At 34.3% G+C, this 18,838-nt stretch overlaps 1 protein-coding gene across 1 annotated transcript in view; it reads right to left on the bottom strand.

The window, feature by feature from the left end:
* The window catches only part of LOC126965328 (cytochrome P450 4ae1-like), a 232,865-nt gene extending 214,413 nt beyond the window's left edge, over nucleotides 1-18,452 (bottom strand). The window contains exon 1 of the mRNA XM_050808871.1: nucleotides 18,407-18,452. The gene's annotated coding sequence lies outside the window, so the exon portion shown is untranslated. The remainder of the gene's footprint in view (nucleotides 1-18,406) is intronic.
* Between the last annotated feature and the right edge of the window lie 386 nt (nucleotides 18,453-18,838).

Below are 18,838 nucleotides of genomic sequence, written 5' to 3'. Positions count from 1 at the left end.
CCGCAACATTGAATATAATCTATCAATAAACAATACAATAATTCAATCTCAGCAGGAAGTTGCTACTGCTTTTGAGATTTTTTTTTCTGAGATTCCAGTTTCTATCACAAACACTAGTGTTGCTAAGTCACTTCTTCTGGAAAATGTTATAGGATGTCAACAAAATTTCAATTTCAATTTTGTTAGCCCTGGAGAAATAATTAAAACTTTTAAATCTCTAGACATGAAAAAAACTGCTGATATATGGGGCATTTCTGTTAAAATAATACGTTCAATAATTGATATCATAGCACCATATCTTGCAATAGTATTTAATAATTGTATTAATCGTGGCGTGTTTAATGACCTTCTGAAACATAGTAAAATTTCACCAATATTTAAGTCGGGATGCTCTTCTGACCCGAACAACTATCGTCCTGTGTCGGTTTTGCCGACCCTTAGTAAATATTTGAAAAAATAATTTTAAGCCAAATGCTTACTTACTTTAACTCTCATAAGTTACTTCATTTGAAACAATTTGGCTTTACTAGGGGACGTTCAACAACGGATGCAGGTGTTGAGCTGATCAAGAATATTTTTGATGCCTGGGAGGAATCGCAGAATGCACTTGGCATCTTCTGTGATTTATCTAAGGCTTTTGATTGTGTTCAACATTCAACGCTGGTCAGGAAGCTATACCACTATGGCATAAAAGGAACTGCGCTCGATCTTCTGACTTCATATCTAAACAATAGAATTCAGTGGGTCGACGTGAATGGCAGGAGATCTCCTGGGACTCCTCTCAGTATGGGGGTACCACAAGGGTCTATTCTTGGACCGTTCCTCTTCCTTATCTATATAAATGATCTTCCTAATCGTATAGAGAAAAAACATAAGGTAGTATTGTTTGCGGACGACACTTCACTGATTTTCAAAGTGAAAAGAAACCAAGCTATGTATGACGAAGTGAACGATATTTTATATGACATCGTGTACTGGTTTAGCGCTAATAACCTATTGTTAAATACCAAATGTCAAAAATGTAAATGCAAATGTTTTGTTAAATGGAGAGGTGATAGAACCGGTGGAATCTGCTATATTTCTTGGCATAACTCTAGATTCCAAATTACAATGGGGCCCCCATATTGAAGGATTGGCGAACAGACTTCGTTCTGCAGCATACGCGGTTAAAAAAATTAGACAATTAACTGACATAGATACGGCGCGACTAGTATACTTTAGTTATTTCCATAGTATTATGTCCTATGGTATATTGCTATGGGGCAACGCTGCCGATATTAATACAATATTTGTGCTGCAGAAGAGGGCTATTCGCGCTATTTATAACCTAGGTCCTAGGGAATCATTGAGAGCAAAATTCAAAGAAATTAACATCTTGACTGTTGCTTCTCAATATATTCTTGATAATGTAATGTATGTTCATAGGCACATAAATGAATTTGCCAGAAACTGTCATAACCATAATGTTAACACCAGGAACAGACATAAACTGATGATGCCTACTACTCGGCTAAGTCGAGTTAGTAAGTCTTTTGTGGGGCGATGTATATGCTTTTACAACAAGATCCCAGAAAATGTTCAAAACAAAGGTGTTACGTTATTCAAAAGAATTGTTAAAAAACGTTTGTGTGGTAAAGGTTACTATAACATAAATGACTTTCTTAATGATACCACAGATTGGGAATGGAGCGACCGCCCTCAGGCTATTAAATAATAAGTTTAATTGTACAATGTTACTTTGTAAATGTTACTTTTATTGTAAAACATATTTTTGATGAAAAAAAAAAGCCCGCTGAGTTTGTTGCGCCCATTCTTCTCAGGCCTGAGGCATTCACTTTGGAATGGGTGGTAGTTTTTTTGATTTTCAATAAGTGATTTCACATCCTATTTTGAATAAAAATATTTGAATTTGAAAAAAATAAAAATTGTTACATACATTTATGTTTTTGGTACGTATATACAACGCCACTCGGCCCTTTATGACGACCTTTTAATAGGCGATTGGGAGTCTATTTGTTCATAGTACGTCAATGCTACAATTTTATTGTATGTGTAAGTCCGATTTTCCTACTCAGTTGTACTGTGAATACAAAGTACACCCTCGTAATATTCAACATATCGGAATGGTCTCCAAACCACTTTGCGGACAACAGCTATCAATTATCAGATTCTCTATCACAGTATCGGATATGATGCGACATTTTGCGTAAATCGAAGTTCCAGCGAGTTAGGGTTGTCCTAAACACAATAGCCCAAAGTTTTATCTTGTCTGTCCACTTTGTAATTGAACAAGTTTAATCTTATTCTGGTAATTTATTGACATCTACTACGATATAATAGTTGTTTTCAAGAATGAACAGCCATTCAAGTTTGTCTAGTCGTGTTTGGTTAATATAATTATAGCAAATGATAGATCAGGCGAATTCGGCGTGAGTTTTAGCATAGGCCTACATTGGTAATGTTACTGTGCTCTCCAGGTAGATATAATTCTGTAACAGACAAGAACTCCACATTTTTGTTATAAATAATGCAGGTTCAAGGCCAAACGCCATCGGCGTTACGTTATACCACTAGAATTTAGTCTTAAGATGGTGGTGTCTGCAACAAGTTGCAGCTGAAACACAGCGCTCCATAACAGCAGTGGCTGCTGTGGCATCTTAACATTGGCAAATAAAAATTGATCATCACTATCGGCTTGTGAGGTTGTCTATGTGCTAGTATAAAAGTCTATGCTATACTATGTTTTGCACTTCAAATATTTGACTGTTTTATTTATATTTCGTTCCGTGAATTGTCTTGGAGTACTTCAAATCGTTTGTGTATTCAAATAGGTCAACCTCAAGCAAGCAAAGAATCTCGTATGTGAAGCGCCTTTGTATTTTAATGATGTGGCTTTTATGTTCTGAGCGAACTATGGTAGACTGGGTTTAAGTAAATTTGCTAAGATTTAGTTGGTGTGTGTTTGTGTGTTATGGTTTTAAGGGTTCAAAATACCTCAAAAGGAAAAAAACAAGAAACCTTTATGGATTACTTTGTTGTCCGTTCGTCTATCTATATATCAAGACACTTTATCTCGGGAACGCGTGGAGGTATCGAGATGAAATTTGAGCTGTGAAAAAATCAAACTTTTAAATTAACGTTAAAAAAAGATACGGCTATATTTTATGCCTATTCTCACACTTTCAAAGAAAGTAAATTTAAAGGGTGGTTTTCCGTTGACTGAGAACATTATTATGTAAATATGCGTTAGATTTTGCACTGTTACACGATGTATGTATATATAAATATACTCGCTGACCCGACAGACGTTGTTCTGTACATAAGAAATAATATACTGTTTTTTATGAATTTGTCAATAATATTTTATAACATCAAGAATGATATCGTAAAATATGCTTTTGTTATAATGAAATTGTTTCACAGTAGAACAGTCAAACCGTCAATAAAGTCTCTCGTTGGAAAAAATTTCCATACACGGAATAATATTGGAAATAAAAATAATTATGGGTCCCAAAACGAAATAAATGCTACCCTATCCCTCAAATTGAACTAAGCTGCACTCCATGAAGTAATCCCCATTAAAATCCGTTTATAAGTTTAGGAGTTCACTGGAAACACTGGATTTATATATATTAAGACTTGCTGACTCAGCAACCATTGTTTTGCCATAAAAATTAATAAAAAAAAATTTGACCATCGAAAAATTGATGTTGTCTGATTCTCAGACCTACCCGATATGCACACTAAATTTCATTCAAATCGGTACAGGTGTTTCGGAGGAGTTAGGTAACAAACACCGCGACACGAGAATTCTAAATAGTCCGAGAGCTGGCACCATTTTTTGGGTAGGTATTTGAGGCAAGCTGAAAACTTGGTCTAAACCTCTCCTGATATACCCCAACTCGAAACTGCAGACCTGGCTGGTGAGCAGCGGGGCTAAATAAACCCCCCGAATTTTTAAAAATTTTTTTTTTTTCAAATAATATGTCTGAGGCAACATGCAATTTATAATATATGTTGTAGTTTTATGTTTAAAAAATAAAAAAAAATAAGCCCGCCAGCCAGGCGCGTGCAGAAATATTTTGCAAAAATATGTAAAAAATGTACTTGAGGCAACTTAAAATTATTATTATAACAAAAAAAATAATATTCCCAAAAAGACAGGTCATTTTAGTGGGACTTTCTACCTGCCAGGTGATCTAAAAAGTTGTGTATAGGTGCGAGTGAGTAGCGCTATAGGCAAGCCGTAGTGTGAGAGAGAGCGCTTATCGGCAGCTCTCTGCGTTCTTGCTTGTCGCGTTACTATAGTCTCTAGCGATCTATTTCCAAAAAGACAGGTCATTTTAGTGGGACTTTCTACCTGCCAGGTGATCTAAAAAGTTGTGTATAGGTGCGAGTGAGTAGCGCTATAGGCAAGCCGTAGTGTGAGAGAGAGCGCTTATCGGCAGCTCTCTGCGTTCTTGCTTGTCGCGTTACTATAGTCTCTAGCGATCTATTTCCAAAAAGACAGGTCATTTTAGTGGGACTTTCTACCTGCCAGGTGATCTAAAAAGTTGTGTATAGGTGCGAGTGAGTAGCGCTATATGCAAGCCGTAGTGTGAGAGAGAGCGCTTATCGGCAGCTGTCTGCGTTCTTGCTTGTCGCGTTCCTATTCGCTCTAGCGACCTCACGTGACTTACATTGTACTTACGGCTATTGAGCCGCGAGGTTTCTAGTCGAGTCTAGTCGAAATTTCAGAGTAAAAAAAGTAAATTTTGTGAATTTGTGCTAAAAACGGTTTGTATAAAAATGAATATCTTGATTTGTTTGTTTTAAATGAACATAGTTTTTGTGTTATTTTTTTATCATAAAAAATTGTTGTTTAGTCAATTTCAATACAATTCTAAATGTTATGAATTACTTGAATATTGATTTTTTTAAGAAATCATAAGAGATTTTTTTTAATTAATTTTTCAACAACTTTCGTTTTAAAAAAAATTATAGAATTCATATTTTTGCCGCTACATCCAAAATTTAAAAAATTTGTTTTTTGTCACAGTCTTAACTCAAAATTCATAAGGAAATTCAATATTTTAATCACGTTAAAGTGCATAGAGGCGTATTAAAGAAAGCAATGATTACAAAAATATCAAATCAAATTTAACTATTTCAATACTTATAATAAATCTGTAGAGATCAAATTTCTGTACAAAGAAAAAAATGATCAAAACCGAGTCAGAGGGATGTAAGAAGAGATGTAGAACAGATCCCGATTTTTTTGGAATTTCTTATTTCTGTGTCTGTTTGTACGGGCTAATCTCTGAAACTATTGGACCGATTTAATTGAAACTTTGTATATCTTACATCCCCGGTCAATATCTTAGATACTTTTCATCCCGGAAAATTAAAGAGTTCCCGTGGGACAGTTAAAAACCTCTACATACTCAAATAGCGTAGTACACAACAACGTAATCACATAATTGTATAAAACTTGGTATATTGATACCTTATATTGCCGGTAAGATGTTGATCTTAGATACTTTTCATGCCGGAAAATTAAAGAGTTCCCGTGGGACAGTTAAAAACCTCTACATACTCAAATAGCGTAGTACACAACAACTTACGCACATAATTAAAAAAAAATTGAATGTTGATATTAACCCTCTAAAATACTTTTTCATAGTAGTATTTGTAAAATACGTCGAAGAAAAAACCGTCGAACACTAAAAATAGCTTATATGGCAAAACAACGTTTGCCGGGTCATCTAGTTGAGGTATAAAATAATCATAAAACTGAAAAATTATTTTAAGTACAAAAAAATAAAATTAATTTATTCTACGTCAGAAATAAATTTGGATTTATGTTCTGCGGATTCTGCTTCATCAGAGCTAACAGAATCTTCTTCGGAATCAAATGTGTTCGATTGGGTAACCCAATCTCTCTCTCTCCCTCTGCATCATCTGCGAAAAGTAATATATATTTATTTATTTAGTTAATCAAAGTCAAATGCAATAACATTTCCAACATTATCATTTTTATTTTTTGTATGAACAATAAATGCGTCGAATACTAATTGCAGCACATTAATGAACTTACGGATACATTGCTGTTTAATGGCAAGACTTATTACATAGTTATGTACAATATACACTGGCCTTCAAAAGTAAGTATCACACTTTTAAAATTGGGATAACGTTTTAAGTTCACAAGATATACTTTCGAAATAAAAAGGACTCCAAAGAGAATTTAATTTTGTACATAAAAACTTTATAGTCGGTAACCTTCTTTTAAGAATTGGCTGAAAAAAAACTTCAAAAACAAAACCATTCCTTTTTCAAAGTGGACGTTTCCGAATTACAATTTTACCATTCTCATTTTTCTTTCTGTTTTAAATTTTTTCAAGATCGATGGGTCTTGTTTTAAAAATTTATGCTAAAAAGCACATAACATTTATTTATCATGCCTCTTTCAGTTGAAGAATGTGCTAGGATCATGGCTTTTCTGGAACTAGGCATCAGTATGCGTCGCACTGCAAGAATGGTGGGTGTGTGAATCGTTATATTATTTCCACTGTGTTAAGAAATCGCCACCAAAACGCAGTTGAAGTCCAGCAACAGCTACTTCAGACCCGGGGGGACTACATTAGTGACAGTACAGTGAGAAGAAGGTTTGCTGAAGCAAATTTGAAACCCCGAAGACCAGCGAGTGGCCCAAAACTCGAGAGACAGCTTCGAGTAGCGAGACTGCAATACGCCCGTGAACACATGCAGTGGGATGAAGAAGAATGGTCAAGAATTTTGTTTGCAGATGAGTCTCGATTCTCCCTTTACACTTCTGATGGAAGGCGAAGTGCTTACAGGTGACATGGTGAGCGATACCTTCAAGCCTGCATCTCAGAAAGAGTCCAATACGGTGGAGGCAGTGTACATGAGCTAGTAGCCATAGAAAATGGCACCCTCACTGGGCAAAGATATGCTCAACATATTTTCAATGAGTATACAGGGCCGTATTTAGCAAATATCGGTGAAGGATCGATGCTGATGCATGATAATGCCCGGCCACACACGGCTCATATCGTACAAGAGTATATTCAGGAGGTCGGTATCAGCGTGATGGCTTGGCCATCAAGAAGTCCTGATCTCAACCCGATTGAACACGCCTGGGATGAGCTTGAAAGGCTAGTCAGAAATCGCAGACCACCACCTACTACCCTCAGGGCACTAAAGCAGGCCCTGGTAGAACAATGGGAGAATATTCCCCAACATCGGCTCCGAAACCTAGTGTTCAGTATGCCAAACCGGCTCGAAGCTGTAATCAGAGCTCGAGGAGGCAATACCAGTTATTAAAAATTAAATAACATGTAATACATTTTAGTTGAATTTTTTTAACACTAAACTAAAAATGACTATTTTCATTGTTTTATCTTTTTTAAGTTAAAAATGTTACTAATGTATAATTTTAGTTTCTAAGAATTAAAGCCTATAAAATTTGCAACAAAACGTTTTTAATCTTAAATCTCTACCTTCTATAGTTAAGAAAAAAAATTAATTTGAAAAGTGTGATACTTACTTTTGCAGGCCAGTGTAGATGTCAATAAATTACCAGAATAAGATTAAACTTGTTCAATTACAAAGTGGACAGACAAGATAAAACTTTGGGCTATTGTGTTTAGGACAACCCTAACTCGCTGGAACTTCGATTTACGCAAAATGTCGCATCATATCCGATACTGTGATAGAGAATCTGATAATTGATAGCTGTTGTCCGCAAAGTGGTTTGGAGACCATTCCGATATGTTGAATATTACGAGGGTGTACTTTGTATTCACAGTACAACTGAGTAGGAAAATCGGACTTACACATACAATGAAATTGTTGCATTGACGTACTATGAACAAATAGACTCCCAATCGCCTATTAAAAGGTCGTCATAAAGGGCCGAGTGGCGTTGTATATACGTACCAAAAACATAAATGTATGTAATAATTTTTATTTTTTTCAAATTCAAATATTTTTATTCAAAATAGGATGTGAAATCACTTATTGAAAATCAAAAAAACTACCACCCATTCCAAAGTGAATGCCTCAGGCCTGAGAAGAATGGGCGCAACAAACTCAGCGGGCTTTTTTTTTTCATCAAAAATATGTTTTACAATATAAGTAACATTTACAAAGTAACATTGTACAATTAAACTTATTATTTAATAGCCTGAGGGCGGTCGCTCCATTCCCAATCTGTGGTATCATTAAGAAAGTCATTTATGTTATAGTAACCTTTACCACACAAACGTTTTTTAACAATTCTTTTGAATAACGTAACACCTTTGTTTTGAACATTTTCTGGGATCTTGTTGTAAAAGCATATACATCGCCCCACAAAAGACTTACTAACTCGACTTTGCCGAGTATTAGGCATCATCAGTTTATGTCTGTTCCTGGTGTTAACATTATGGTTATGACAGTTTCTGGCAAATTCATTTATGTGCCTATGAACATACATTACATTATCAAGAATATATTGAGAAGCAACAGTCAAGATGTTAATTTCTTTGAATTTTGCTCTCAATGATTCCCTAGGACCTAGGTTATAAATAGCGCGAATAGCCCTCTTCTGCAGCACAAATATTGTATTAATATCGGCAGCGTTGCCCCATAGCAATATACCATAGGACATAATACTATGGAAATAACTAAAGTATACTAGTCGCGCCGTATCTATGTCAGTTAATTGTCTAATTTTTTTAACCGCGTATGCTGCAGAACTAAGTCTGTTCGCCAATCCTTCAATATGGGGGCCCCATTGTAATTTGGAATCTAGAGTTATGCCAAGAAATATAGCAGATTCCACCGGTTCTATCACCTCTCCATTTAACAAAACATTTGCATTTACATTTTTGACATTTGGTATTTAACAATAGGTTATTAGCGCTAAACCAGTACACGATGTCATATAAAATATCGTTCACTTCGTCATACATAGCTTGGTTTCTTTTCACTTTGAAAATCAGTGAAGTGTCGTCCGCAAACAATACTACCTTATGTTTTTTCTCTATACGATTAGGAAGATCATTTATATAGATAAGGAAGAGGAACGGTCCAAGAATAGACCCTTGTGGTACCCCCATACTGAGAGGAGTCCCAGGAGATCTCCTGCCATTCACGTCGACCCACTGAATTCTATTGTTTAGATATGAAGTCAGAAGATCGAGCGCAGTTCCTTTTATGCCATAGTGGTATAGCTTCCTGACCAGCGTTGAATGTTGAACACAATCAAAAGCCTTAGATAAATCACAGAAGATGCCAAGTGCATTCTGCGATTCCTCCCAGGCATCAAAAATATTCTTGATCAGCTCAACACCTGCATCCGTTGTTGAACGTCCCCTAGTAAAGCCAAATTGTTTCAAATGAAGTAACTTATGAGAGTTAAAGTAAGCATTTGGCTTAAAATTATTTTTTCAAATATTTACTAAGGGTCGGCAAAACCGACACAGGACGATAGTTGTTCGGGTCAGAAGAGCATCCCGACTTAAATATTGGTGTAATTTTACTATGTTTCAGAAGGTCATTAAACACGCCACGATTAATACAATTATTAAATACTATTGCAAGATATGGTGCTATGATATCAATTATTGAACGTATTATTTTAACAGAAATGCCCCATATATCAGCAGTTTTTTTCATGTCTAGAGATTTAAAAGTTTTAATTATTTCTCCAGGGCTAACAAAATTGAAATTGAAACTTTGTTGACATCCTATAACATTTTCCAGAAGAAGTGACTTAGCAACACTAGTGTTTGTGATAGAAACTGGAATCTCAGAAAAAAAAATCTCAAAAGCAGTAGCAACTTCCTGCTGAGATTTAATTATTGTATTGTTTATTGATAGATTATATTCAATGTTGCGGTCTTTCAATCTTCCAGATTCCCAGTTATTAACATTCCAAGTCATCTTTATTTTATTTGGTGCATTTTTAATTATTTGTCTGATATGCATAGAATTTGCAATAGAACAAACACTTTTAAATAATTTAGAGTATTTTTTAACATACTCGAGAAAAGATGCATCATGATTATACAATGATCTCTCACTATACAGTTCATATAGCCTTTGTCTGCTCCTATGAATGCCAGCTGTTGCCCAATCATTAAATGACAGGAGACCACCTGATTTGACTGTCTTAGAAGTAAATATAGAAGCAAACTCTGTTTTAATTATTTTAAATAACATATCATACATTTCATTTGGATTAATATTATATTTGAATAAATCCAAATTTGAGAGTTTAACTGACACATTGCCTCTATATTTCTCCATTCGCCTATTATTCACAGGAACAAACGTAAAATTTTTAAGTTTAGTACATTTATTGACCTCAATATTAAAAGAGGCTAAATGACCAAAGTGGTCAGAACTCAGTTTGTTAATTATTGCCTGAGAAATGGGTTTATAATTGGTAAATATGTTATCAATACAGCTTTTGGAGGTGCCAGTTACTCTAAGAAAATATTGGTTAAATCATATGATTTGAATAAAGATCTGAATCTAATACTGGTTGAGGATTTTTCTAAAAAATAAATATTAAAATCACCACATATCATAATATACTTCTTAGACTCAGATAATTTTAATAAAACCTCCTCCAATACACTTTCAAATAATTCATATACTGCACCTGGGGGTCTGTATATACTAACAACAATGGCGCGCTCGAGCTCTGCACAGGCTATTTCAATTGTACGTTCAACAGAGAGGCCCACAATATCTTCTCGTTCTTTGAATTTAAATAATTTACTTACAAGAATAAGAGAGCCGCCACGTGTAGCTTTTTCTCTGCTAAACGCACTTGCTACCTGATGACCACTGAAGTTAAAGATGAGCTCATATTTTCTGAGCCAGTGCTCTGTTAAACATAAAATATGTATATCTTTATGATTTATAAATAACTCCAGTTCAAGTTCTTTACCTAATAATCCTTGCATGTTTTGGTGCATCAGGTTTTCAATTTTACAATTATTACTTATTCTAGTACTTGTTATATTACATTGCTAGAGGAGTCCCCTATTGTCTTATTGTTTAATTTATTGGAAAATATTCAAAATCTTTGCTTAAATTAACACAAAAACAATTCTAAAGGAATTAATTTTAAGAAAATAAAAATGCCTTTTATATATATTATATTCATTATCTTAATATACAGGTAACATTAAAACATTCATTCATATTAACTCCTTATTTCGTGGCAGTAATGTTCAATTTATTTTATTTTATCAATTGAAATGTATTTAGAAAAATGATTAAAAACGTCAGGCTAGTTTTTAATCATTTAATTTTGATAATCAGTTAATTTTGTTAATTTAAAAGGGGAACCTACTTGATCCACTTCATCCTTTTTAAGATTGGATATACTGTTATTTGGACATTTTTCCAATGAACACTTTCTCATGGCGTTGCGTTGTATTCAAAGCGCGGTCGAAACACAACTGAACAAAAACTCTGCCTAAAACTTTTGAGCGTGATTGTGAGTCTAAAAAATATATTTAAAAACAAAATAATAAACCTAGGTAAGGTAATGAAACACATTGTACGTGATATTTTTTAATCAATTCAACTTTTACTGTATTAATTTCAATTTTACTGTCGTCGCTTCACTTGTATCAAATGACCATTTATTGCTTTTAAGGCAACATCCACTTTGAACTCTAAATTCTCATTTGGTTCAGCTATGATCTCATAATCACGAATGCAGTGAATCAAGATCGTCTTTAACACTGGAATCGCATATCTTTTTCCTGCAAAATAATTAGAGAAACTTAGCATGAAAACGATATGTGACTTATTTCTTCAATAACCATCATCTCTATAAAAACTTGAAACCAGACGTCTGCCTATTCTAGGTGTGTGAAGCCTTAGCATGTTTTTTTTTATTGAAATGTAGCTTAAATGAAAAACGTTCCGCAATTTGAGTTTAGCATGCTATCGGGAGACAACGCATAAATAGTTATTTATTAAAACGGTTTTACTCACTATTCATCGGTGTGGGTACCGTCTAGTTTCGGACCATTCGGAGGTCCTTCATCTGGGTGAGTAAAACTACAAAGTACTGCTGAAACTGGAAACCGAGTTGTTAAATAAGCAATATAACCCATAGTGCACTGAAGTAGTGTATACTGACCTATGCAAGCTCTTTTCCCCAAGCTGAAAGCTACATGCTTAGACCTGGGTGGATTAGGTGGTAACCACCGCTCCGGCTTAAACTCTAACGCATCATGACCCCACTCTTTCTCACTTCTACCCATACTCCAGAAATTAATATAAACATTTGTCCCTTTTACGATGGTACACGAGTCTGAAAGACAATTAATAAATAAATAAAAATACATATTCTTTATTTCAACCAACAAAGCATGTAACAATATATCTTAAAACTCCTAACCTACAATCGAATGAATCGCTTTTTTCTTAGAGTTTCACTAGGCTGGATGAAATTTTAGTAAGCAACATTTATTGAATATGTGAAACAAGATTACAGGACATAAACAATAAACATTGTAGGTATTACTAAAGCATGGCTTAATATTTAACGGCTATTCACTAAAAGCAGAAACATATTAACGTGGCGTGGCATGTCGAAACGGGCCAGGCAAATGTGATTCTATAGCGCGTTGCGCCTTGTGCATCAACAAGGCAACTCTTCAAGAAAAGAGCGACAGTAATAGAGTATATTATATAATTCATTATTACTTTAAAGCCGACAAAAAACGTCATAAAATAAAACTTATTGAAGTACGCGTTATTTTGCAGAAATCAATAACTATCCAAATGCTTTGAGTTGTCTTGAGTGTTAATTCCGCCAATATTTGTCTTCAAACAATTCGACACGTGTTTTTCCTACACGATGCATCCTCGGGAGATATTGACTCGCCAAACTCTGAGTTTCATAGATAATAGAATAGAAAAAATTTAGGTAAGCAAATTGAGATAAAGAGTGATATAGCCAGTGGAATAGTACTCACCAAGTTTAACGTCACGGTCTGCGTATCGCATAACGCCAGGAGCTGCAGGATATAGCCGCATGGTTTCATTTATTACAGCCTCACAATACGGCATCATTGACAAGTGTTCTTTTGTGACATCGCACTTCTCTTCACCCATTACTTGTTTTATTCTGCAGAATAAATGATATCTTTTAAATTTAAACAATTGTTTATGTTTCAAACTGATAACCCTCACTTAAGGGATTAAATTTATTACACAAATAAGATTTACAGCATGATTCACGAAAAACTTTTTCATGGGTTGAAATCTAGTAGGTATTTATAATTCTAGAGGCTAAATAAAGACTACAAATAAATGTAAAAGAGTCCCTTTGAATCAAACTGAAAATGTTCTGCCTTTTAACCGACTTCAAAATGGGAGGTTCTCAATTCGTCGGTATGTTTTTTTTTATTGTTTGTTGCCTCAAAACTTTCGACTGGGCGAACCGATTTTGAAAGCTGGTGCTTCTCGTGTGGTCCCATTGCAATTTGGTCCAGATCTGATAATGGCATCCATGGGAAAACCATAAAAGTCTTAAATATGCTATACGTATGTCGACGATAAATTTACGAATAACTCAATATCGCGCCAACCGATTTCTATGATTCTTTTTTTATTGGAAATAATATACTTCAAAGGTAGTTTGGTGAGAGTTTGGTTGGGTTCTGATTATGGAATCCATGACAAAGTAACGGAACTCTTCAACTCTTAGGAGCAAATTAACGATACTCGGCCGAATCTTTTTTATGCTATTAGGATATTTAAGTCATCTACGAAGCTGTTATGGTCAAGTAATTGTCGTAGTCGAATATGATGATCGATGATATCAATGGAACTCCTTAATGACTTACAGTAAGGGTGCGATCTGTGGCAGAATTTCTGTCTGTAATCAAATTGCAAAGCGCTTACGTTTACTGCTGCATTGAAAAATTTAGAATATCTACACATATTTAGACAAATTGTTAGTTAGTGTACTTCAAATTCACTAAAAATCGGTCTCAGACAAGATAGGTTTGTACCACAGAATTGGTAAAAGACATGTTTGTACCTACATACATAGTTATAGGTGAGATGTGCTGAGTCGTGAGCAGGCGAGAGCGGGTCAAGGCGGAAGGACACCGATTTCAAAAATAACAATAATCGTAACTAAAATTAGATTAATTAATTAGATTGTATAAAAATACGCAATTATTTTTATACTTTTAGTGCACATTATATCTATTGTTTTGGAATAGTGTTTTTGAAGTCGGTTGTTTATTTTGTTAATTTTTTTTTCTCCAAATCTTATTTAAAAAAAGGTTAAAAATTAAAATATAATATAATTAAAATATAATAAAAAATGTTGTTTCCAGATTTTTTAGTTGTATTTTTTTTCTGTCAAAATGAGTGGATCTAACATTTTAAAGTTTTATAACAAAAAAGAAAAAAATTCACGCAAGTCGCGAAAAAAATTGCGACGTTTATGTGGGTACCTAATCCAGCGTCTGTAAGCATAATCGCTATTTATAAAAAGTGGAGCAAAGATCAATCGTTTCGACATATATGAAATACTGGGAATTGAGCACAAATAAATATTGACGCATTTCCAGAAAGCTAGGCAAACAAAAATCTCGATATTTGGGTGCTACACGAGCTCACTGTAAGAAACCTAATGAACCTTGTACACATTAGAGATTCATTATTGAGACGTAATGAAACCGCACCGTTTTTGATAACTGGTGATGAAAAATAGATTACGTACGACAAGAACGTCCGAAAAAGGTCGTCGTCAAAAGACGTTCTGACTTCACAGTCTATGACAAAGCCCTGGACAAAGAATGAAGTAGAGAGAAAGTCTCTTTGAGACATATGATGTTAAGTCACATTAGCCAGATAATTTCACTAGTATAGTGTCCTGTGCATAAAAACCTCCCAACTGTTAATATTTAACGGTAACTGTTGTTAGTTTAAAATAGTTAACTAAACATTAAGTAAGAGAGCATACGGGATGCTGATTACTTGCAAGCAGGTGAGCCGAAGGCTAGTTCGCAAATTGCAATAAAAAAGAATGATAGATTCATCATGTTCATCATCATATCAGCCGGAGGACGTTCACTGTTGGACAAAGGCCTCCCCCAAAGGTCTCCTCACGACAATTGGTCCTGCGCTGCCCTCACCCAACCCATGGGTGTGGTGTTATACCAGAATAGCACCACGCCATCTCCTCCCGTGTGTGTCGTAAGAGGCGTCTCAGAGATACAAAGAACAGAGGATGGGCTGCAGCATTCTTCCAAGAGAACATCACCGTTTACTGCGCTTGCCAAACCCTCTGCTAAGTGTGGCGATTCTGCCAAAACCCCAAAAGACAAATGACAATAGTAGATTACTAACTCTTTTACCATTTCTTCTTGCACGTCTTTATGGTCTCCTATCGTTAAGAAACAAAAGAACAACGTGGTGGCTACTGTTTCTTGGCCTGCTAGTATAATTGTATTTACTTCTCCACGCATCCGTTCCTCTGTAAAGCTGGCATCTGTTTCTTCTAGATCAAGCAGAATGTCAATATATGACTTGAAGCCTGGTTTATCTAGAAAATAAGCCACAGGGAATATAAAAAATAGGATTGTGTGGTTTTATGAAATCACGGTAAAAGTGAAACATTTTTTCACATTATAGACATTTAACTAAAATTTTTTGGAATAATATTCCATTAAGGGTATAATGGGAAACAATAAAAGTAGACTAAGTCTCCAACTAATATTTTTATTGAACCCTGGTTATAAATATTGATTGAAAAGGATTAAAAATTATGAAATTTGAATACTTTCAAATCTTTTTCATGTATATATAGATATACAGTTTACATGGGGTGACTGATTCCCAATACTTAGATTTAGATTATATTCACATATTAAAAAACTGAAAACAATATTTTGTTATCGTTGAGTCATTTCGATCCGTTTTTCAATTATTTTCAATCATTCTATTATCAATTCCATCTTCATTACGAGTTTTTAGTTTTTTTCGTTAAATAAAATTTAATACATTGAATGGACCGAATATATATAAAAAATACTTAATTTAATATCCATACGAAATAAGTTAAATAATAAACTAACTAATAAGTTAAATAACAAACTCAAGCACTCAAAATTGCAATAAATCCATAAACAACAACATGCACCAGCAAAAAGTTCTAACAATTCTAACAAATTCAATATAAAAACTACGTTCACCAAGATCTTTTTTCCCTTTTTTATAAGCACGTGCTCTGTCGGCGTTCTGTTTTTTACGGCCTAAAATTAATTCATCGTCATTCATTTTTGCATCGTAATTATTCTGTTAATATTTTGGTCATCTCTAATTATGTCTCTCTGATTTTCTGTTGCTATGTCTCTCGAATACATATCTTATTAGTACAAACATGCAATGTTTTGTTTAATCACTAAATCACATGTGACACAATTTCGGAACAAATACATTAATATTTTAAGTGGTGTAATTCATAAAAATTTATGAAAGAATAATCATATAAATACATGATAATGAAATACAAACATTAATGTTATTTGTGAAAACTATTTATTATTAATACACAATAATCAGTAAGTTATTAAATCAAATCATTAGTTACTTCAAGTTTCAAGTCTTCAAAGTCTCAGGCGAGGCCAGAGGAAACGACAATGGCCAAGCTTTTCCATATTCTACTGCTTTTTAATTTGTCCGGGCTATATGACTGTTTCATGCTTTCGGGTGTACGCGAATTACAAATCTATTATACACTTTACAAATTACAAATATATTTATTTCAAGCTTGGATAATAATACAACATTTATTAAATTTCAATTGTTTAAACATCTCTGATTGTATTGTATATATTGTTTGAACAATATTACCTGCTAAATTTTTAGTGGTACCGCCATTTGACTTTTTCATGTTCTCTCTATTCTCCTTTGTTTTCTTTATCACCTGTTAATTTGTATAAGACGTATCAGTTAGTATTCACTATCAGGAGATTAAGAAAAAAATAACTTAAATATAGTCTCTTCTATAACGGGAAAGGTATCAAATATATTTTGTAAGAAACGCAAGTTGTCTTAAGGCCGCTTACTAATTTGGAACGTTAATTTATGGATATTTTGGATGCAGATTATATAAAATCCGTCAACTAATCTTGAATTGATCTTGATCTGTATTTCAATATGGCAATGCTTATTGACAAACCCATAAAGTATCTATAGGGAAAGCTTGGCTTTGATCCAAATACCAATTCATCATCCCATAAATGGATTTAATAAACGGCTAGTACATAGACTAGCCGCTCGTTAAGAGTGGGAACTATTTTATGAATATAGAACAAAAATAATAGTTGTGTTTCAGATTATTAGGCACGCTTTGATGATGTTTACACGTCTGTCTCGTTGTATAAAGAGGAAATATTATTGGCCTTTTTTCCATACAAGCGTTCCCGAGTTCCTTCTCCTTGGTTTTTAACCCTAGATCAAATTTATTTTAAAACAAAATCAATATCATCATTATTTATTATGTGTCTCTCCGTTTTGCTTTTTTGATATTTTCGTATTTGTAAATCTAGCACTCCAAAACGTTCTTAAAATGGCTTAATCAAATAGGCCACAAACAGTAGCAATATACATATCCGACAACAATAATCGGCGAAATCAAAACAATCCGACACAGAATATTTCCTTTCTATTCAGTTCCAAAAATTTCGTTACAATTCGGTAAATTTTTGTACGAGGAAATTGCCGAGAACGAAATTCTGATTTTTGAATTTTTAATCACGATTTTGCTGCAGTTGTACTGATTACACTTTTTTTTTATTGAAAAATAGGACAATCAAGCGTACGGGTCATCTGGTGTTAAGTGATCACCGCCGCCCACATTCTCTTGCAACACCAGAGAAATCACAGGAGCGTTGCCGGCCTTTAAGGAAGGTGAACGTGCTTTTTTTGAAGTTACCCATGTCGTATCGTCCCGGAAACACCACACAAGGAAGTTCATTCCATAGCTTTGTAGTACGTGGAAGAAAGCTCCTTGAATACCGTACTGTGGAGGACCGCCACACATCCAGATGGTGGGGATGATATCCTAACTTGTGGCGCGTCGTGCGAAAGTGAAATTAAGCGGCAGGAATCAGGTGAAACAGCTCTTCGGAACACTCCCCATGGTAAATGCGGTAGAGGACACACATATGATTGTCTCATCAGCGTGAGCGAGACGGTTTATTGTTCTATTATTATATAATTATTAAATCTGAGAAAAGCCTCAGCTAATGATACCTCTTAAGCACACACTTTTTTTAATTCTTCTTTTTTTAGTTCTATTTAGTAGTATTTTTATTATGGTACAAAATAAAACAAAAGCAATTATTAAAAAAATGCAACTTACATAATCGCAAAAATTATTCAAAACTCCTATATGCTTCTCTAATTCTTTATACCTTGGTGTAAGATAAAATATAAAGTCAGGATGAAGGAACACATTGACTCCTCTTTCAATGAATATTTCTAAAGTTCGCTCGAAGGCGTGATAATATTCACGTCCACCCTCAGTATCTGTCGTGATGGATACACCAAGCGCGGCTTCTGTACAGAAAAAAAAATACTGATCATATGATTGTTCACCAATGATTTTCTGAGATAAACTTAGAATAATATACACTTAGGCAATAAATATTTGCTCGCAATCACTATTAAGATTACACCTAGAGATTAATCTGAAAAAAACAATAGTACATTACGATACAAGTGCGCAAAGTAAGTCGTCGTGCGGAATGACCTACGTGCGCACGAGTATCGTATACTATTTAAAAAAAAACTT

Source organism: Leptidea sinapis, chromosome 7 (genome assembly GCF_905404315.1).
Source record: "Leptidea sinapis chromosome 7, ilLepSina1.1, whole genome shotgun sequence".
NCBI classification, from domain to species: domain Eukaryota; kingdom Metazoa; phylum Arthropoda; class Insecta; order Lepidoptera; family Pieridae; genus Leptidea; species Leptidea sinapis.
This window is presented reverse-complemented; position numbering and strand designations above follow the sequence as displayed.